This window comes from Rhinolophus sinicus, chromosome 10, assembly GCF_057876585.1.
Source record: "Rhinolophus sinicus isolate RSI-liver-muscle chromosome 10, RSI-T2T, whole genome shotgun sequence".
In the NCBI taxonomy this organism is placed as follows: domain Eukaryota; kingdom Metazoa; phylum Chordata; class Mammalia; order Chiroptera; family Rhinolophidae; genus Rhinolophus; species Rhinolophus sinicus.
In genome coordinates this window covers 19,195,368-19,216,179 of record NC_142510.1, presented here as the reverse complement: position 1 = coordinate 19,216,179, position 20,812 = coordinate 19,195,368, and the positions used below count along the sequence as shown (strand labels likewise).

General features: G+C 69.2%; 11 pseudogenes; all 11 read right to left on the bottom strand.

Annotated features, from left to right (window-relative positions):
• Positions 1-228: 228 nt before the first annotated feature.
• Positions 229-348, bottom strand: LOC148757002 (5S ribosomal RNA; annotated as a pseudogene).
• A 1,430-nt stretch (positions 349-1,778) lies between these two features.
• On the bottom strand, positions 1,779-1,898 carry LOC148757001 (5S ribosomal RNA; annotated as a pseudogene).
• A 2,320-nt stretch (positions 1,899-4,218) lies between these two features.
• LOC148757000 (5S ribosomal RNA) lies at positions 4,219-4,338 on the bottom strand (annotated as a pseudogene).
• Positions 4,339-6,388: 2,050 nt separating this feature from the next.
• On the bottom strand, positions 6,389-6,508 carry LOC148756999 (5S ribosomal RNA; annotated as a pseudogene).
• A 1,433-nt stretch (positions 6,509-7,941) lies between these two features.
• Positions 7,942-8,061, bottom strand: LOC148756998 (5S ribosomal RNA; annotated as a pseudogene).
• Positions 8,062-10,381: 2,320 nt separating this feature from the next.
• Positions 10,382-10,501, bottom strand: LOC148756997 (5S ribosomal RNA; annotated as a pseudogene).
• Positions 10,502-12,551: 2,050 nt separating this feature from the next.
• LOC148756996 (5S ribosomal RNA) lies at positions 12,552-12,671 on the bottom strand (annotated as a pseudogene).
• Positions 12,672-14,104: 1,433 nt separating this feature from the next.
• Positions 14,105-14,224, bottom strand: LOC148756995 (5S ribosomal RNA; annotated as a pseudogene).
• A 2,320-nt stretch (positions 14,225-16,544) lies between these two features.
• Positions 16,545-16,664, bottom strand: LOC148756994 (5S ribosomal RNA; annotated as a pseudogene).
• Positions 16,665-18,714: 2,050 nt separating this feature from the next.
• On the bottom strand, positions 18,715-18,834 carry LOC148756993 (5S ribosomal RNA; annotated as a pseudogene).
• A 1,433-nt stretch (positions 18,835-20,267) lies between these two features.
• Positions 20,268-20,387, bottom strand: LOC148756992 (5S ribosomal RNA; annotated as a pseudogene).
• Between the last annotated feature and the right edge of the window lie 425 nt (positions 20,388-20,812).

Below are 20,812 nucleotides of genomic sequence, written 5' to 3'. Positions count from 1 at the left end.
TGCTGCTGGCTGACTGCCTGCCTCGGCGAAGAGGACTAAGAAGAGGGTGTGGGGGTGAGCCCTGGCCGACGGGCCTGGTGTGCGGCCGGGGCTGCCAGCTTGTAGCGCCGGGTGGCTGACCGGCCTCTGGCCAGGGGGACCTTCGGCTGGATGGGCGGCTGCAGAGGGGCAAGGGGCGGCAGGGGTTCGGAGGGAGCCACGCAGGGGCGGCGGCGCAAAAGGAGAGGCGAGCAAAAGCCTACAGGTATTCCCAGGCGGTCTCCCATCCAAGCACTAACCAGGCCCCTCCCTGCTTAGCTCCCGAGATCAGAGGAGATCGGGCGCGTTCAGGGTGGTACGGCCATAGACGATGGGACTCGGCTCCCCGCGCCCCAAGAGCCTGCTCCCGGCCTGCCTCGTGAGCGCGCGCCATGCAGATGCGCGGCTCCGGTGGTGAGCATCGACCTGCTGGCCGGCTCTGCCAGCACCGCGTCCCCCTCCCAGTCCGGCTCCCCGCCTCTTCCGAATGCCCCAGGCGTGGGCGGCGGGCTACTCCTGGCCGGCAGCGAGGCCCCTTCGCGCCACCCGAGGCTCCATGGGACACTGCCACTTCCCTGATGGTGCCAGAATTCGTGGAACTCTGGCATCCTGGGACTCCCCGGACCCAGACCGCCATACACCCCGCCCCCCTACCGCCACCAGGTTTACCAACAACCGCACCCCCAAGGCTGGGGGAGGCCTGCACCAGCAGGCAACCCTGGGCTTGGGAGTTGTGGGAGGACCCCGCGGAGGCGGCTTGGGCGGCTGCGGAGGGGGGGGCGGCGGCGGCGGCGGCGGCGGCGGCGGCGGCGGCGGGGGCGGAGGAGGCCGGGAGAGCAGAGGCGGGAGATTGAGGGAGTATGGCGATGGTGGCGGCGGCGGCGGCGGGGGCTGGGGCGGAGGCGGGGGAGATGGCGGTGCTGGAGGCGGGGAGAGCAGAGGAGGGAGATTGAGGGAGTGCGGCAATGGCGGCGGCGGGGGCGGGGGTGGGGAACAGGGCAGCACTGGCGGCGGGGATGGGGAGCGCGGTGCTGGCGGCCGAGGTGGGGAGAGCAGAGGAGGGAGTTTGAGGGAGTACGGCGATGGCGGCGGCGGGGGCGGGGGAGGGGGCGAGGGCAGCGCTGGCGGAGGGGGTGGGGAGCGCGGTGATCGCGGCGGCGGCGGGAGAAGCGGGGGCTGATCGCGAGCAGCGTTGGCGGCGTCGGCGGCAGCGGCGCGGGAGGGTTGCGAGGTCGGCGATGGAGGCGGCGGCAGCGTTGGGGGCTGTGTCGGCGGGCGCTGGGCGCGGGGAGGGTTGGCGCCGGCCCCGGCGGCGGCGGTAGCGGGGAAGAGGGCGGTGCTGGCGGCGGAGGAGGGGAGAGCAGAGGCGGGAGATTGAAGCAGTACAGCGATGGCGGTGGCGAGGGCGGGGGCAGGGGTGAGGGCAGCGCTGGAGGGGGGTGTGGGGAGCGCGGTGATGGCGGCGGATTTGGCGGTGGCGGCGGGGGCGAGGGCAGCGCTGTTGGCGGTGGCGGCGATCGAAGGTCGGCGAAGGGATCGAGATGACAGCCTCCGGGACTGAAGAGGACTGAGAAGAGGGTGTGCGGGGGAGCCCTGGCCGACGGGCCTGGTGTGCGGCCGGGGCTGCCAGCTTGTAGTGCCTGGCGGCTAACCCTCTGCTGGTCAGGGGGACCTTCGGCTGGCTGGGCGGCTGCAGAGAGGCAAGGGGCGGCAGGGGTTCGCAGGGAGCCACGCCGGGGCGGCGATGCAAAAGGAGAGGCGAGCAAAAGCCTGCAGCTATTCCCAGGCGGTCTCCCATCCAAGTACTAACCAGGCCCCTCCCTGCTTAGCTCCCGAGATCAGACGAGATCTGGCGCGTGCAGGGTGGTGTGGCCTTAGGCGCTGGGACCCGGCTCCCGGCACTCCAAGAGCCTGCTCCCGACCTGCTTCTGAGCGCACGCCATGCTGCTGGGCCGCTCGGGTGGCGAGCACGTCTGCCCGAGCGCCTCCCGCCAGCTCCCCGCCTCCTCCGGACGCCGCTGGTGTGGGCGACGGGCTACTCCTGGCCCGCAGCGAGGCCCCTTCGCGCCCCCCAGTGGCTCTAACGGGCCTCCGTCACTTCCCTGACTGTGACATATGTCTGGGCGCCCTGGCATCCTGGGCCTCCCCAGGCCCCGAAGGGCTTTTACCCCGCCCCCCTACCCCAACCCCTCTCATCTCCCCCCAGCCCCACAACCGCACACCCCCCTTGCTGCTGTGCTGTCCCCACCTCTCAGGGCCACCGAGGGGGTCGCAGGGTCCTCTCAGTCCCCTCCACCCTAGGGACGTGCAACCCAGGCCCTGGCCCTGGCCGGCCCCACCCACTGGCCCAAAGCCAGGGAGAGCCACCCGCCACCAGGGGGCAGCACCTCCAGTCCGCCGCCACCCTTCCTCACACAGCCTTCTTTCTGGGTTCTCGCCCCTCGTCAGCGACCGGCGTCCCGCCCGATCACTGTTCACTTCACTGGCTACACGTCACCTCTCCTGACCCAGGGAGGTGAGAGAGAGGATGAGAGAAGGCCAGAGACAGAGCAAGAGAGAGGCGGAGAGAGACCGACGGGGACTGTGGGGACAGACTCGCAGAGAGCACTTTCCAGGCTCTGGGCCTCGCGTGGAGGGGTGCTGCGTGGGGGCTGCATGGATATCAGCCGTGACCGCTTGGCCATCAGCTGTTGCCAGTTGGCCATTGGCCACCGGCAGAGCTGCGGTGGCCAAGCTAGGAAGCGCGGATTGTGGACTGCAAATTGCAGAGGGGCGCGGACTGCAGTTGGCCGGCTTGGTGGGTCGGTAGGTTGGCGGGTCTGTTGGTTGGCAGAGAATCGGCCGGCAGGCTGGGGATCGGGCGGCTCCGGCTTGCCGAGTCTCCAAGCCAGCCGCCCGTGAGACATGGTGCTATGAGCCCCCTATCCGTGGTCTGTTGGTGTTCCCTCTTGGCCTCGCCAAATCCTGCATTCTTGTGCGGGCAGAGGGGCTAGAGTCCCCGCAGGACAGGGACAGACAGACAGAACGGGAGGAGGAGTAAGAGGGAGCGAGATGGAAATATACACGTATATGTACATGTATGTATCTAGACATACAGAGAGACATGGACAGAGACAGAGAAAGAGGGGGCTGGCACGCGGGGAGAGAGCTCCTGAGCCAGAGCCAGGGCCCAACAGGCACCTCTCAGAGCCTGACAGATATGGGGTGGGGGAGGGTGGGAGGGACGCACAGGCGGGCACACGGAGTGTTACAGACGCACTGAGGCTGTGTTGAAGTGGCGGCTCCTCCACCGGAGTGTGGTCGTGCCCGGGGCTGGGCTCCTCTAAGGAGGCATTGCCCTGGCGTTGGCAGTCACCATTGAAGCCTCCGGGGCGGCCCGCCAGGGTCTCCGGAGGGCCTGTGGTCTCTGAGCCCCGCCCAGGCACCCGCCCGCGGGAGGAGAGTGGCACCCCCAGGCACCCTGGTTGTGAGGGTTGTGTGCCTGCGTGCCTGCTCTGCCCTTGTGGTGGTCTCCCCTGGAGTCGATGTCGCGTGGTGTGTTGGGGTGCTGCTCCCGCCGTCCCCTGGTTTGTCCCGGCTCTTTGTGCCCTGTGTTTCAGGGACACCGTGGCCGGCGGGAAGGGAGGGCTCCTGGCTCTTGTGGGAGACGGGAGGGGCGCGCGGGGGTGTGGGGCGAGGTGCCTGCCAGCGGAGACAGAAGACTCCGGTGGGGCGGGGCGTGTGGGCGTCCCGTTTGCCCGAGGTCACGCCGATCGTGTGTGTCGGGACCCGAGGGCAGGCGCAGGGATGGGCGTGCCCTGGGCTCGGGGAGAGGTGCAAAGCACCGGCACGTCCTGGGATGGAGAGAGCCTGGTGGAGGCCTGCGCCGGCAGGCAGCCCTGGGCTTGGGCGTTGGGGGTTGCGGCGGCGGCAGGGTCGGGGAGCGAGAGGGAGCCCTGCGATGGCGGTGGCGGCGACCGAGAGGCGGCTGACTGCTGCAGGCTGAGGGCCTGCCTTGGCGAAGAGCACTAAGAAGAGGGAGTGGGGGGGAGCCCTGGCCGACAGGCCTGGTGTGCGGCCGGGGATGCGAGCTTGTAGTGCTGGGCGACTGACCCTCCTCTGGCCAGGGGGACCTTCGGCTGCCTGGGCGGCTGCAGAGGGGCAAGGTGCGGCAGGGGTTCGGAGGGAGCCACGCCGGGGCGGCGGCGCAAAAGGAGAGGCGAGCAAAAGCCTGCAGCTATTCCCAGGCGGTCTCCCATCCAAGTACTAACCAGGCCCCGCCCTGCTTAGCTCCCGAGATCAGAGGAGATCGGGCGCGTTCAGGGTGGTATGGCCCTAGACGCTGGGACCCGGCTCCCCGCGCCCCAAGAGCCTGCTCCCGGCCTGCCTCTGACCGCGCGCGCCGTGCTGCTGGGCCGCTAGGGTGGCGAGCACGTCTGCCTGAGCGGCTCCCGCCCGCTCCCCGCCTCCTCCGGACGCCGCTGGTGTGGGCGACGGGCTACTCCTGGCCCGCAGCGAGGCACCTTCGCGCCCCCCAGTGGCTCCACGGGCCTCTGTCACTTCCCTGACTGTGACATATGTCTGGGCGCCCTGGCATCCTGGGCCTCCCCAGGCCCCGAAGGGCTTTTACCCCGTCCCCCTACCCCAACCCCTCAAATCTCCCCCCAGCCACACAACCGCACACCCCCCTTGCTGCTGTGCTGTCCCCACCTCTCAGGGCCACCGAGGGGGTCGCAGGGTCCTCTCAGTCCCCTCCGGCCCTAGGGACGTGCAACCCAGGCCCTGGCCCTGACCGGACCCATCCACAGGCCCAAAGCCAGGGAGAGCCACCCGCGCCACCAGGGTGCAGCATCTCCAGTCTGCAGCCACCCTTCGTCACAAGCCTTCAGTCTGGGCCCTGGAACCCTCGTCAGCGACCGGAGCCCCGCCCGATGTCCGGTCCCTTCACTGGCTACACGTCACCTCTCCTGACCCAGGGAGGTGAGAGAGAGGATGAGAGAAGGCCAGAGACGGAGCAAGAGAGAGGCGGAGAGAGACAGACGGGGACTGTGGGGACAGACTCGCAGAGAGCACTCTCCAGGCTCTGGGCCTCGCGTGGAGGGGTGCTGCTTGGGGGCTGCATGGTCATCAGCTGTGACCGCTTGGCCATCAGCTGTTGCCAATTGGCCACTGGCCACCGGAGGAGCTGCGGTGGCCAAGCTAGGAAGCGCGGATGGTGGACTGCAAATTGCAGAGGGGCGCGGATTGCAGTGGGCCCGCTTGGCGGGTCGACGGGCGGTGTGTCGGTGGGTTGGCAGAGAAGCGGCCGACAGGTTGGGGATCGGGCGGCTCCGGCTTGCCGTGTCTCCGAGCCAGCCGCCCGTGAGACATAGTGCTATGAGCCCCCTATCCGTGGCTCTGTTGGTGTTCCCTCTTGGCCTCGCCATATCCTGCGTTCTTGTGCGGGCAGAGGGACTAGAGTCCCCGCAGGACAGGGACCGACAGAGAGAACGGGAGGAGGAGAAAGAGGGAGCGAGATCGAAATATACACCTATATGTACCTGTATGTACCTAGACATACAGAGAGACATGGACAGAGACAGAGAAAGAGGGGGCTGGCACGCGGGGAGAGAGCTCCTGAGCCAGAGCCAGAGCCCAACAGGCACGTCACAGAGCCAGAGAGACATGGGGTGGGGGAGGGGGGAGGGACGCACAAGCGGGCACACGGACTGGGACAGACGCACTGACGCTGCTTTGAAGTGGCAGCTTCTCAACCGAAGTGTGGTCATGCCCGTGGCTGGGCTCCACTAAGGAGGCAGTGCCCGGGCATTGAAAGTCACCCTTGAAGCCCCCGGGCCGGGCGGGAGGGCCAGTGGGCTCCGAGCCCCGCCCAGGAACCCCCCGCCCCGCGGGAGGAGAGTGGCAGCCCACAGGCACCCTGGTTGAGAGTGTTGTGTGCCTGCGTGCCTGCACTTCCCCTTGTGGTGGTCTCTCCTGGAGTCCGAGGGCGTGCGGTGTGTTGGGGTGCTGCTCCCTCAGTCCCCTGCTTTGTCCCGGCTCTTTGTACCCTGTGTGTTGGGGCCACTGCGGGAAGGGAGGGTTCCTGGCTCTTGTGGGCGATGGGAGGGGGCGCGCGGGGGTGTGGGGAGAGGTGCCTGCCGGCGGAGACACAGGCTCGGCTAACTGCTGCTGGCTGACTGCCTGCCTCGGCGAAGAGGACTAAGAAGAGGGTGTGGGGGTGAGCCCTGGCCGACGGGCCTGGTGTGCGGCCGGGGCTGCCAGCTTGTAGCGCCGGGTGGCTGACCGGCCTCTGGCCAGGGGGACCTTCGGCTGGATGGGCGGCTGCAGAGGGGCAAGGGGCGGCAGGGGTTCGGAGGGAGCCACGCAGGGGCGGCGGCGCAAAAGGAGAGGCGAGCAAAAGCCTACAGGTATTCCCAGGCGGTCTCCCATCCAAGCACTAACCAGGCCCCTCCCTGCTTAGCTCCCGAGATCAGAGGAGATCGGGCGCGTTCAGGGTGGTACGGCCATAGACGATGGGACTCGGCTCCCCGCGCCCCAAGAGCCTGCTCCCGGCCTGCCTCGTGAGCGCGCGCCATGCAGATGCGCGGCTCCGGTGGTGAGCATCGACCTGCTGGCCGGCTCTGCCAGCACCGCGTCCCCCTCCCAGTCCGGCTCCCCGCCTCTTCCGAATGCCCCAGGCGTGGGCGGCGGGCTACTCCTGGCCGGCAGCGAGGCCCCTTCGCGCCACCCGAGGCTCCATGGGACACTGCCACTTCCCTGATGGTGCCAGAATTCGTGGAACTCTGGCATCCTGGGACTCCCCGGACCCAGACCGCCATACACCCCGCCCCCCTACCGCCACCAGGTTTACCAACAACCGCACCCCCAAGGCTGGGGGAGGCCTGCACCAGCAGGCAACCCTGGGCTTGGGAGTTGTGGGAGGACCCCGCGGAGGCGGCTTGGGCGGCTGCGGAGGGGGGGGCGGCGGCGGCGGCGGCGGCGGCGGCGGCGGCGGCGGCGGGGGCGGAGGAGGCCGGGAGAGCAGAGGCGGGAGATTGAGGGAGTATGGCGATGGTGGCGGCGGCGGCGGCGGGGGCTGGGGCGGAGGCGGGGGAGATGGCGGTGCTGGAGGCGGGGAGAGCAGAGGAGGGAGATTGAGGGAGTGCGGCAATGGCGGCGGCGGGGGCGGGGGTGGGGAACAGGGCAGCACTGGCGGCGGGGATGGGGAGCGCGGTGCTGGCGGCCGAGGTGGGGAGAGCAGAGGAGGGAGTTTGAGGGAGTACGGCGATGGCGGCGGCGGGGGCGGGGGAGGGGGCGAGGGCAGCGCTGGCGGAGGGGGTGGGGAGCGCGGTGATCGCGGCGGCGGCGGGAGAAGCGGGGGCTGATCGCGAGCAGCGTTGGCGGCGTCGGCGGCAGCGGCGCGGGAGGGTTGCGAGGTCGGCGATGGAGGCGGCGGCAGCGTTGGGGGCTGTGTCGGCGGGCGCTGGGCGCGGGGAGGGTTGGCGCCGGCGCCGGCGGCGGCGGTAGCGGGGAAGAGGGCGGTGCTGGCGGCGGAGGAGGGGAGAGCAGAGGCGGGAGATTGAAGCAGTACAGCGATGGCGGTGGCGAGGGCGGGGGCAGGGGTGAGGGCAGCGCTGGAGGGGGGTGTGGGGAGCGCGGTGATGGCGGCGGATTTGGCGGTGGCGGCGGGGGCGAGGGCAGCGCTGTTGGCGGTGGCGGCGATCGAAGGTCGGCGAAGGGATCGAGATGACAGCCTCCGGGACTGAAGAGGACTGAGAAGAGGGTGTGCGGGGGAGCCCTGGCCGACGGGCCTGGTGTGCGGCCGGGGCTGCCAGCTTGTAGTGCCTGGCGGCTAACCCTCTGCTGGTCAGGGGGACCTTCGGCTGGCTGGGCGGCTGCAGAGAGGCAAGGGGCGGCAGGGGTTCGCAGGGAGCCACGCCGGGGCGGCGATGCAAAAGGAGAGGCGAGCAAAAGCCTGCAGCTATTCCCAGGCGGTCTCCCATCCAAGTACTAACCAGGCCCCTCCCTGCTTAGCTCCCGAGATCAGACGAGATCTGGCGCGTGCAGGGTGGTGTGGCCTTAGGCGCTGGGACCCGGCTCCCGGCACTCCAAGAGCCTGCTCCCGACCTGCTTCTGAGCGCACGCCATGCTGCTGGGCCGCTCGGGTGGCGAGCACGTCTGCCCGAGCGCCTCCCGCCAGCTCCCCGCCTCCTCCGGACGCCGCTGGTGTGGGCGACGGGCTACTCCTGGCCCGCAGCGAGGCCCCTTCGCGCCCCCCAGTGGCTCTAACGGGCCTCCGTCACTTCCCTGACTGTGACATATGTCTGGGCGCCCTGGCATCCTGGGCCTCCCCAGGCCCCGAAGGGCTTTTACCCCGCCCCCCTACCCCAACCCCTCTCATCTCCCCCCAGCCCCACAACCGCACACCCCCCTTGCTGCTGTGCTGTCCCCACCTCTCAGGGCCACCGAGGGGGTCGCAGGGTCCTCTCAGTCCCCTCCACCCTAGGGACGTGCAACCCAGGCCCTGGCCCTGGCCGGCCCCACCCACTGGCCCAAAGCCAGGGAGAGCCACCCGCCACCAGGGGGCAGCACCTCCAGTCCGCCGCCACCCTTCCTCACACAGCCTTCTTTCTGGGTTCTCGCCCCTCGTCAGCGACCGGCGTCCCGCCCGATCACTGTTCACTTCACTGGCTACACGTCACCTCTCCTGACCCAGGGAGGTGAGAGAGAGGATGAGAGAAGGCCAGAGACAGAGCAAGAGAGAGGCGGAGAGAGACCGACGGGGACTGTGGGGACAGACTCGCAGAGAGCACTTTCCAGGCTCTGGGCCTCGCGTGGAGGGGTGCTGCGTGGGGGCTGCATGGATATCAGCCGTGACCGCTTGGCCATCAGCTGTTGCCAGTTGGCCATTGGCCACCGGCAGAGCTGCGGTGGCCAAGCTAGGAAGCGCGGATTGTGGACTGCAAATTGCAGAGGGGCGCGGACTGCAGTTGGCCGGCTTGGTGGGTCGGTAAGTTGGCGGGTCTGTTGGTTGGCAGAGAATCGGCCGGCAGGCTGGGGATCGGGCGGCTCCGGCTTGCCGAGTCTCCAAGCCAGCCGCCCGTGAGACATGGTGCTATGAGCCCCCTATCCGTGGTCTGTTGGTGTTCCCTCTTGGCCTCGCCAAATCCTGCATTCTTGTGCGGGCAGAGGGGCTAGAGTCCCCGCAGGACAGGGACAGACAGACAGAACGGGAGGAGGAGTAAGAGGGAGCGAGATGGAAATATACACGTATATGTACATGTATGTATCTAGACATACAGAGAGACATGGACAGAGACAGAGAAAGAGGGGGCTGGCACGCGGGGAGAGAGCTCCTGAGCCAGAGCCAGGGCCCAACAGGCACCTCTCAGAGCCTGACAGATATGGGGTGGGGGAGGGTGGGAGGGACGCACAGGCGGGCACACGGAGTGTTACAGACGCACTGAGGCTGTGTTGAAGTGGCGGCTCCTCCACCGGAGTGTGGTCGTGCCCGGGGCTGGGCTCCTCTAAGGAGGCATTGCCCTGGCGTTGGCAGTCACCATTGAAGCCTCCGGGGCGGCCCGCCAGGGTCTCCGGAGGGCCTGTGGTCTCTGAGCCCCGCCCAGGCACCCGCCCGCGGGAGGAGAGTGGCACCCCCAGGCACCCTGGTTGTGAGGGTTGTGTGCCTGCGTGCCTGCTCTGCCCTTGTGGTGGTCTCCCCTGGAGTCGATGTCGCGTGGTGTGTTGGGGTGCTGCTCCCGCCGTCCCCTGGTTTGTCCCGGCTCTTTGTGCCCTGTGTTTCAGGGACACCGTGGCCGGCGGGAAGGGAGGGCTCCTGGCTCTTGTGGGAGACGGGAGGGGCGCGCGGGGGTGTGGGGCGAGGTGCCTGCCAGCGGAGACAGAAGACTCCGGTGGGGCGGGGCGTGTGGGCGTCCCGTTTGCCCGAGGTCACGCCGATCGTGTGTGTCGGGACCCGAGGGCAGGCGCAGGGATGGGCGTGCCCTGGGCTCGGGGAGAGGTGCAAAGCACCGGCACGTCCTGGGATGGAGAGAGCCTGGTGGAGGCCTGCGCCGGCAGGCAGCCCTGGGCTTGGGCGTTGGGGGTTGCGGCGGCGGCAGGGTCGGGGAGCGAGAGGGAGCCCTGCGATGGCGGTGGCGGCGACCGAGAGGCGGCTGACTGCTGCAGGCTGAGGGCCTGCCTTGGCGAAGAGCACTAAGAAGAGGGAGTGGGGGGGAGCCCTGGCCGACAGGCCTGGTGTGCGGCCGGGGATGCGAGCTTGTAGTGCTGGGCGACTGACCCTCCTCTGGCCAGGGGGACCTTCGGCTGCCTGGGCGGCTGCAGAGGGGCAAGGTGCGGCAGGGGTTCGGAGGGAGCCACGCCGGGGCGGCGGCGCAAAAGGAGAGGCGAGCAAAAGCCTGCAGCTATTCCCAGGCGGTCTCCCATCCAAGTACTAACCAGGCCCCGCCCTGCTTAGCTCCCGAGATCAGAGGAGATCGGGCGCGTTCAGGGTGGTATGGCCCTAGACGCTGGGACCCGGCTCCCCGCGCCCCAAGAGCCTGCTCCCGGCCTGCCTCTGACCGCGCGCGCCGTGCTGCTGGGCCGCTAGGGTGGCGAGCACGTCTGCCTGAGCGGCTCCCGCCCGCTCCCCGCCTCCTCCGGACGCCGCTGGTGTGGGCGACGGGCTACTCCTGGCCCGCAGCGAGGCACCTTCGCGCCCCCCAGTGGCTCCACGGGCCTCTGTCACTTCCCTGACTGTGACATATGTCTGGGCGCCCTGGCATCCTGGGCCTCCCCAGGCCCCGAAGGGCTTTTACCCCGTCCCCCTACCCCAACCCCTCAAATCTCCCCCCAGCCACACAACCGCACACCCCCCTTGCTGCTGTGCTGTCCCCACCTCTCAGGGCCACCGAGGGGGTCGCAGGGTCCTCTCAGTCCCCTCCGGCCCTAGGGACGTGCAACCCAGGCCCTGGCCCTGACCGGACCCATCCACAGGCCCAAAGCCAGGGAGAGCCACCCGCGCCACCAGGGTGCAGCATCTCCAGTCTGCAGCCACCCTTCGTCACAAGCCTTCAGTCTGGGCCCTGGAACCCTCGTCAGCGACCGGAGCCCCGCCCGATGTCCGGTCCCTTCACTGGCTACACGTCACCTCTCCTGACCCAGGGAGGTGAGAGAGAGGATGAGAGAAGGCCAGAGACGGAGCAAGAGAGAGGCGGAGAGAGACAGACGGGGACTGTGGGGACAGACTCGCAGAGAGCACTCTCCAGGCTCTGGGCCTCGCGTGGAGGGGTGCTGCTTGGGGGCTGCATGGTCATCAGCTGTGACCGCTTGGCCATCAGCTGTTGCCAATTGGCCACTGGCCACCGGAGGAGCTGCGGTGGCCAAGCTAGGAAGCGCGGATGGTGGACTGCAAATTGCAGAGGGGCGCGGATTGCAGTGGGCCCGCTTGGCGGGTCGACGGGCGGTGTGTCGGTGGGTTGGCAGAGAAGCGGCCGACAGGTTGGGGATCGGGCGGCTCCGGCTTGCCGTGTCTCCGAGCCAGCCGCCCGTGAGACATAGTGCTATGAGCCCCCTATCCGTGGCTCTGTTGGTGTTCCCTCTTGGCCTCGCCATATCCTGCGTTCTTGTGCGGGCAGAGGGACTAGAGTCCCCGCAGGACAGGGACCGACAGAGAGAACGGGAGGAGGAGAAAGAGGGAGCGAGATCGAAATATACACCTATATGTACCTGTATGTACCTAGACATACAGAGAGACATGGACAGAGACAGAGAAAGAGGGGGCTGGCACGCGGGGAGAGAGCTCCTGAGCCAGAGCCAGAGCCCAACAGGCACGTCACAGAGCCAGAGAGACATGGGGTGGGGGAGGGGGGAGGGACGCACAAGCGGGCACACGGACTGGGACAGACGCACTGACGCTGCTTTGAAGTGGCAGCTTCTCAACCGAAGTGTGGTCATGCCCGTGGCTGGGCTCCACTAAGGAGGCAGTGCCCGGGCATTGAAAGTCACCCTTGAAGCCCCCGGGCCGGGCGGGAGGGCCAGTGGGCTCCGAGCCCCGCCCAGGAACCCCCCGCCCCGCGGGAGGAGAGTGGCAGCCCACAGGCACCCTGGTTGAGAGTGTTGTGTGCCTGCGTGCCTGCACTTCCCCTTGTGGTGGTCTCTCCTGGAGTCCGAGGGCGTGCGGTGTGTTGGGGTGCTGCTCCCTCAGTCCCCTGCTTTGTCCCGGCTCTTTGTACCCTGTGTGTTGGGGCCACTGCGGGAAGGGAGGGTTCCTGGCTCTTGTGGGCGATGGGAGGGGGCGCGCGGGGGTGTGGGGAGAGGTGCCTGCCGGCGGAGACACAGGCTCGGCTAACTGCTGCTGGCTGACTGCCTGTCTCGGCGAAGAGGACTAAGAAGAGGGTGTGGGGGTGAGCCCTGGCCGACGGGCCTGGTGTGCGGCCGGGGCTGCCAGCTTGTAGCGCCGGGTGGCTGACCGGCCTCTGGCCAGGGGGACCTTCGGCTGGATGGGCGGCTGCAGAGGGGCAAGGGGCGGCAGGGGTTCGGAGGGAGCCACGCAGGGGCGGCGGCGCAAAAGGAGAGGCGAGCAAAAGCCTACAGGTATTCCCAGGCGGTCTCCCATCCAAGCACTAACCAGGCCCCTCCCTGCTTAGCTCCCGAGATCAGAGGAGATCGGGCGCGTTCAGGGTGGTACGGCCATAGACGATGGGACTCGGCTCCCCGCGCCCCAAGAGCCTGCTCCCGGCCTGCCTCGTGAGCGCGCGCCATGCAGATGCGCGGCTCCGGTGGTGAGCATCGACATGCTGGCCGGCTCTGCCAGCACCGCGTCCCCCTCCCAGTCCGGCTCCCCGCCTCTTCCGAATGCCCCAGGCGTGGGCGGCGGGCTACTCCTGGCCGGCAGCGAGGCCCCTTCGCGCCACCCGAGGCTCCATGGGACACTGCCACTTCCCTGATGGTGCCAGAATTCGTGGAACTCTGGCATCCTGGGACTCCCCGGACCCAGACCGCCATACACCCCGCCCCCCTACCGCCACCAGGTTTACCAACAACCGCACCCCCAAGGCTGGGGGAGGCCTGCACCAGCAGGCAACCCTGGGCTTGGGAGTTGTGGGAGGACCCCGCGGAGGCGGCTTGGGCGGCTGCGGAGGGGGGGGCGGCGGCGGCGGCGGCGGCGGCGGCGGCGGCGGCGGCGGGGGCGGAGGAGGCCGGGAGAGCAGAGGCGGGAGATTGAGGGAGTATGGCGATGGTGGCGGCGGCGGCGGCGGGGGCTGGGGCGGAGGCGGGGGAGATGGCGGTGCTGGAGGCGGGGAGAGCAGAGGAGGGAGATTGAGGGAGTGCGGCAATGGCGGCGGCGGGGGCGGGGGTGGGGAACAGGGCAGCACTGGCGGCGGGGATGGGGAGCGCGGTGCTGGCGGCCGAGGTGGGGAGAGCAGAGGAGGGAGTTTGAGGGAGTACGGCGATGGCGGCGGCGGGGGCGGGGGAGGGGGCGAGGGCAGCGCTGGCGGAGGGGGTGGGGAGCGCGGTGATCGCGGCGGCGGCGGGAGAAGCGGGGGCTGATCGCGAGCAGCGTTGGCGGCGTCGGCGGCAGCGGCGCGGGAGGGTTGCGAGGTCGGCGATGGAGGCGGCGGCAGCGTTGGGGGCTGTGTCGGCGGGCGCTGGGCGCGGGGAGGGTTGGCGCCGGCGCCGGCGGCGGCGGTAGCGGGGAAGAGGGCGGTGCTGGCGGCGGAGGAGGGGAGAGCAGAGGCGGGAGATTGAAGCAGTACAGCGATGGCGGTGGCGAGGGCGGGGGCAGGGGTGAGGGCAGCGCTGGAGGGGGGTGTGGGGAGCGCGGTGATGGCGGCGGATTTGGCGGTGGCGGCGGGGGCGAGGGCAGCGCTGTTGGCGGTGGCGGCGATCGAAGGTCGGCGAAGGGATCGAGATGACAGCCTCCGGGACTGAAGAGGACTGAGAAGAGGGTGTGCGGGGGAGCCCTGGCCGACGGGCCTGGTGTGCGGCCGGGGCTGCCAGCTTGTAGTGCCTGGCGGCTAACCCTCTGCTGGTCAGGGGGACCTTCGGCTGGCTGGGCGGCTGCAGAGAGGCAAGGGGCGGCAGGGGTTCGCAGGGAGCCACGCCGGGGCGGCGATGCAAAAGGAGAGGCGAGCAAAAGCCTGCAGCTATTCCCAGGCGGTCTCCCATCCAAGTACTAACCAGGCCCCTCCCTGCTTAGCTCCCGAGATCAGACGAGATCTGGCGCGTGCAGGGTGGTGTGGCCTTAGGCGCTGGGACCCGGCTCCCGGCACTCCAAGAGCCTGCTCCCGACCTGCTTCTGAGCGCACGCCATGCTGCTGGGCCGCTCGGGTGGCGAGCACGTCTGCCCGAGCGCCTCCCGCCAGCTCCCCGCCTCCTCCGGACGCCGCTGGTGTGGGCGACGGGCTACTCCTGGCCCGCAGCGAGGCCCCTTCGCGCCCCCCAGTGGCTCTAACGGGCCTCCGTCACTTCCCTGACTGTGACATATGTCTGGGCGCCCTGGCATCCTGGGCCTCCCCAGGCCCCGAAGGGCTTTTACCCCGCCCCCCTACCCCAACCCCTCTCATCTCCCCCCAGCCCCACAACCGCACACCCCCCTTGCTGCTGTGCTGTCCCCACCTCTCAGGGCCACCGAGGGGGTCGCAGGGTCCTCTCAGTCCCCTCCACCCTAGGGACGTGCAACCCAGGCCCTGGCCCTGGCCGGCCCCACCCACTGGCCCAAAGCCAGGGAGAGCCACCCGCCACCAGGGGGCAGCACCTCCAGTCCGCCGCCACCCTTCCTCACACAGCCTTCTTTCTGGGTTCTCGCCCCTCGTCAGCGACCGGCGTCCCGCCCGATCACTGTTCACTTCACTGGCTACACGTCACCTCTCCTGACCCAGGGAGGTGAGAGAGAGGATGAGAGAAGGCCAGAGACAGAGCAAGAGAGAGGCGGAGAGAGACCGACGGGGACTGTGGGGACAGACTCGCAGAGAGCACTTTCCAGGCTCTGGGCCTCGCGTGGAGGGGTGCTGCGTGGGGGCTGCATGGATATCAGCCGTGACCGCTTGGCCATCAGCTGTTGCCAGTTGGCCATTGGCCACCGGCAGAGCTGCGGTGGCCAAGCTAGGAAGCGCGGATTGTGGACTGCAAATTGCAGAGGGGCGCGGACTGCAGTTGGCCGGCTTGGTGGGTCGGTAAGTTGGCGGGTCTGTTGGTTGGCAGAGAATCGGCCGGCAGGCTGGGGATCGGGCGGCTCCGGCTTGCCGAGTCTCCAAGCCAGCCGCCCGTGAGACATGGTGCTATGAGCCCCCTATCCGTGGTCTGTTGGTGTTCCCTCTTGGCCTCGCCAAATCCTGCATTCTTGTGCGGGCAGAGGGGCTAGAGTCCCCGCAGGACAGGGACAGACAGACAGAACGGGAGGAGGAGTAAGAGGGAGCGAGATGGAAATATACACGTATATGTACATGTATGTATCTAGACATACAGAGAGACATGGACAGAGACAGAGAAAGAGGGGGCTGGCACGCGGGGAGAGAGCTCCTGAGCCAGAGCCAGGGCCCAACAGGCACCTCTCAGAGCCTGACAGATATGGGGTGGGGGAGGGTGGGAGGGACGCACAGGCGGGCACACGGAGTGTTACAGACGCACTGAGGCTGTGTTGAAGTGGCGGCTCCTCCACCGGAGTGTGGTCGTGCCCGGGGCTGGGCTCCTCTAAGGAGGCATTGCCCTGGCGTTGGCAGTCACCATTGAAGCCTCCGGGGCGGCCCGCCAGGGTCTCCGGAGGGCCTGTGGTCTCTGAGCCCCGCCCAGGCACCCGCCCGCGGGAGGAGAGTGGCACCCCCAGGCACCCTGGTTGTGAGGGTTGTGTGCCTGCGTGCCTGCTCTGCCCTTGTGGTGGTCTCCCCTGGAGTCGATGTCGCGTGGTGTGTTGGGGTGCTGCTCCCGCCGTCCCCTGGTTTGTCCCGGCTCTTTGTGCCCTGTGTTTCAGGGACACCGTGGCCGGCGGGAAGGGAGGGCTCCTGGCTCTTGTGGGAGACGGGAGGGGCGCGCGGGGGTGTGGGGCGAGGTGCCTGCCAGCGGAGACAGAAGACTCCGGTGGGGCGGGGCGTGTGGGCGTCCCGTTTGCCCGAGGTCACGCCGATCGTGTGTGTCGGGACCCGAGGGCAGGCGCAGGGATGGGCGTGCCCTGGGCTCGGGGAGAGGTGCAAAGCACCGGCACGTCCTGGGATGGAGAGAGCCTGGTGGAGGCCTGCGCCGGCAGGCAGCCCTGGGCTTGGGCGTTGGGGGTTGCGGCGGCGGCAGGGTCGGGGAGCGAGAGGGAGCCCTGCGATGGCGGTGGCGGCGACCGAGAGGCGGCTGACTGCTGCAGGCTGAGGGCCTGCCTTGGCGAAGAGCACTAAGAAGAGGGAGTGGGGGGGAGCCCTGGCCGACAGGCCTGGTGTGCGGCCGGGGATGCGAGCTTGTAGTGCTGGGCGACTGACCCTCCTCTGGCCAGGGGGACCTTCGGCTGCCTGGGCGGCTGCAGAGGGGCAAGGTGCGGCAGGGGTTCGGAGGGAGCCACGCCGGGGCGGCGGCGCAAAAGGAGAGGCGAGCAAAAGCCTGCAGCTATTCCCAGGCGGTCTCCCATCCAAGTACTAACCAGGCCCCGCCCTGCTTAGCTCCCGAGATCAGAGGAGATCGGGCGCGTTCAGGGTGGTATGGCCCTAGACGCTGGGACCCGGCTCCCCGCGCCCCAAGAGCCTGCTCCCGGCCTGCCTCTGACCGCGCGCGCCGTGCTGCTGGGCCGCTAGGGTGGCGAGCACGTCTGCCTGAGCGGCTCCCGCCCGCTCCCCGCCTCCTCCGGACGCCGCTGGTGTGGGCGACGGGCTACTCCTGGCCCGCAGCGAGGCACCTTCGCGCCCCCCAGTGGCTCCACGGGCCTCTGTCACTTCCCTGACTGTGACATATGTCTGGGCGCCCTGGCATCCTGGGCCTCCCCAGGCCCCGAAGGGCTTTTACCCCGTCCCCCTACCCCAACCCCTCAAATCTCCCCCCAGCCACACAACCGCACACCCCCCTTGCTGCTGTGCTGTCCCCACCTCTCAGGGCCACCGAGGGGGTCGCAGGGTCCTCTCAGTCCCCTCCGGCCCTAGGGACGTGCAACCCAGGCCCTGGCCCTGACCGGACCCATCCACAGGCCCAAAGCCAGGGAGAGCCACCCGCGCCACCAGGGTGCAGCATCTCCAGTCTGCAGCCACCCTTCGTCACAAGCCTTCAGTCTGGGCCCTGGAACCCTCGTCAGCGACCGGAGCCCCGCCCGATGTCCGGTCCCTTCACTGGCTACACGTCACCTCTCCTGACCCAGGGAGGTGAGAGAGAGGATGAGAGAAGGCCAGAGACGGAGCAAGAGAGAGGCGGAGAGAGACAGACGGGGACTGTGGGGACAGACTCGCAGAGAGCACTCTCCAGGCTCTGGGCCTCGCGTGGAGGGGTGCTGCTTGGGGGCTGCATGGTCATCAGCTGTGACCGCTTGGCCATCAGCTGTTGCCAATTGGCCACTGGCCACCGGAGGAGCTGCGGTGGCCAAGCTAGGAAGCGCGGATGGTGGACTGCAAATTGCAGAGGGGCGCGGATTGCAGTGGGCCCGCTTGGCGGGTCGACGGGCGGTGTGTCGGTGGGTTGGCAGAGAAGCGGCCGACAGGTTGGGGATCGGGCGGCTCCGGCTTGCCGTGTCTCCGAGCCAGCCGCCCGTGAGACATAGTGCTATGAGCCCCCTATCCGTGGCTCTGTTGGTGTTCCCTCTTGGCCTCGCCATATCCTGCGTTCTTGTGCGGGCAGAGGGACTAGAGTCCCCGCAGGACAGGGACCGACAGAGAGAACGGGAGGAGGAGAAAGAGGGAGCGAGATCGAAATATACACCTATATGTACCTGTATGTACCTAGACATACAGAGAGACATGGACAGAGACAGAGAAAGAGGGGGCTGGCACGCGGGGAGAGAGCTCCTGAGCCAGAGCCAGAGCCCAACAGGCACGTCACAGAGCCAGAGAGACATGGGGTGGGGGAGGGGGGAGGGACGCACAAGCGGGCACACGGACTGGGACAGACGCACTGACGCTGCTTTGAAGTGGCAGCTTCTCAACCGAAGTGTGGTCATGCCCGTGGCTGGGCTCCACTAAGGAGGCAGTGCCCGGGCATTGAAAGTCACCCTTGAAGCCCCCGGGCCGGGCGGGAGGGCCAGTGGGCTCCGAGCCCCGCCCAGGAACCCCCCGCCCCGCGGGAGGAGAGTGGCAGCCCACAGGCACCCTGGTTGAGAGTGTTGTGTGCCTGCGTGCCTGCACTTCCCCTTGTGGTGGTCTCTCCTGGAGTCCGAGGGCGTGCGGTGTGTTGGGGTGCTGCTCCCTCAGTCCCCTGCTTTGTCCCGGCTCTTTGTACCCTGTGTGTTGGGGCCACTGCGGGAAGGGAGGGTTCCTGGCTCTTGTGGGCGATGGGAGGGGGCGCGCGGGGGTGTGGGGAGAGGTGCCTGCCGGCGGAGACACAGGCTCGGCTAACTGCTGCTGGCTGACTGCCTGTCTCGGCGAAGAGGACTAAGAAGAGGGTGTGGGGGTGAGCCCTGGCCGACGGGCCTGGTGTGCGGCCGGGGCTGCCAGCTTGTAGCGCCGGGTGGCTGACCGGCCTCTGGCCAGGGGGACCTTCGGCTGGATGGGCGGCTGCAGAGGGGCAAGGGGCGGCAGGGGTTCGGAGGGAGCCACGCAGGGGCGGCGGCGCAAAAGGAGAGGCGAGCAAAAGCCTACAGGTATTCCCAGGCGGTCTCCCATCCAAGCACTAACCAGGCCCCTCCCTGCTTAGCTCCCGAGATCAGAGGAGATCGGGCGCGTTCAGGGTGGTACGGCCATAGACGATGGGACTCGGCTCCCCGCGCCCCAAGAGCCTGCTCCCGGCCTGCCTCGTGAGCGCGCGCCATGCAGATGCGCGGCTCCGGTGGTGAGCATCGACATGCTGGCCGGCTCTGCCAGCACCGCGTCCCCCTCCCAGTCCGGCTCCCCGCCTCTTCCGAATGCCCCAGGCGTGGGCGGCGGGCTACTCCTGGCCGGCAGCGAGGCCCCTTCGCGCCACCCGAGGCTCCATGGGACACTGCCACTTCCCTGATGGTGCCAGAATTCGTGGAACTCTGGCATCCTGGGACTCCCCGGACCCAGACCGCCATACACCCCGCCCCCCTACCGCCACCAGGTTTACCAACAACCGCACCCCCAAGGCTGGGGGAGGCCTGCACCAGCAGGCAACCCTGGGCTTGGGAGTTGTGGGAGGACCCCGCGGAGGCGGCTTGGGCGGCTGCGGAGGGGGGGGCGGCGGCGGCGGCGGCGGCGGCGGCGGCGGCGGCGGCGGGGGCGGAGGAGGCCGGGAGAGCAGAGGCGGGAGATTGAGGGAGTATGGCGATGGTGGCGGCGGCGGCGGCGGGGGCTGGGGCGGAGGCGGGGGAGATGGCGGTGCTGGAGGCGGGGAGAGCAGAGGAGGGAGATTGAGGGAGTGCGGCAATGGCGGCGGCGGGGGCGGGGGTGGGGAACAGGGCAGCACTGGCGGCGGGGATGGGGAGCGCGGTGCTGGCGGCCGAGGTGGGGAGAGCAGAGGAGGGAGTTTGAGGGAGTACGGCGATGGCGGCGGCGGGGGCGGGGGAGGGGGCGAGGGCAGCGCTGGCGGAGGGGGTGGGGAGCGCGGTGATCGCGGCGGCGGCGGGAGAAGCGGGGGCTGATCGCGAGCAGCGTTGGCGGCGTCGGCGGCAGCGGCGCGGGAGGGTTGCGAGGTCGGCGATGGAGGCGGCGGCAGCGTTGGGGGCTGTGTCGGCGGGCGCTGGGCGCGGGGAGGGTTGGCGCCGGCCCCGGCGGCGGCGGTAGCGGGGAAGAGGGCGGTGCTGGCGGCGGAGGAGGGGAGAGCAGAGGCGGGAGATTGAAGCAGTACAGCGATGGCGGTGGCGAGGGCGGGGGCAGGGGTGAGGGCAGCGCTGGAGGGGGGTGTGGGGAGCGCGGTGATGGCGGCGGATTTGGCGGTGGCGGCGGGGGCGAGGGCAGCGCTGTTGGCGGTGGCGGCGATCGAAGGTCGGCGAAGGGATCGAGATGACAGCCTCCGGGACTGAAGAGGACTGAGAAGAGGGTGTGCGGGGGAGCCCTGGCCGACGGGCCTGGTGTGCGGCCGGGGCTGCCAGCTTGTAGTGCCTGGCGGCTAACCCTCTGCTGGTCAGGGGGACCTTCGGCTGGCTGGGCGGCTGCAGAGAGGCAAGGGGCGGCAGGGGTTCGCAGGGAGCCACGCCGGGGCGGCGATGCAAAAGGAGAGGCGAGCAAAAGCCTGCAGCTATTCCCAGGCGGTCTCCCATCCAAGTACTAACCAGGCCCCTCCCTGCTTAGCTCCCGAGATCAGACGAGATCTGGCGCGTGCAGGGTGGTGTGGCCTTAGGCGCTGGGACCCGGCTCCCGGCACTCCAAGAGCCTGCTCCCGACCTGCTTCTGAGCGCACGCCATGCTGCTGGGCCGCTCGGGTGGCGAGCACGTCTGCCCGAGCGCCTCCCGCCAGCTCCCCGCCTCCTCCGGACGCCGCTGGTGTGGGCGACGGGCTACTCCTGGCCCGCAGCGAGGCCCCTTCGCGCCCCCCAGTGGCTCTAACGGGCCTCCGTCACTTCCCTGACTGTGACATATGTCTGGGCGCCCTGGCATCCTGGGCCTCCCCAGGCCCCGAAGGGCTTTTACCCCGCCCCCCTACCCCAACCCCTCTCATCTCCCCCCAGCCCCACAACCGCACACCCCCCTTGCTGCTGTGCTGTCCCCACCTCTCAGGGCCACCGAGGGGGTCGCAGGGTCCTCTCAGTCCCCTCCACCCTAGGGAC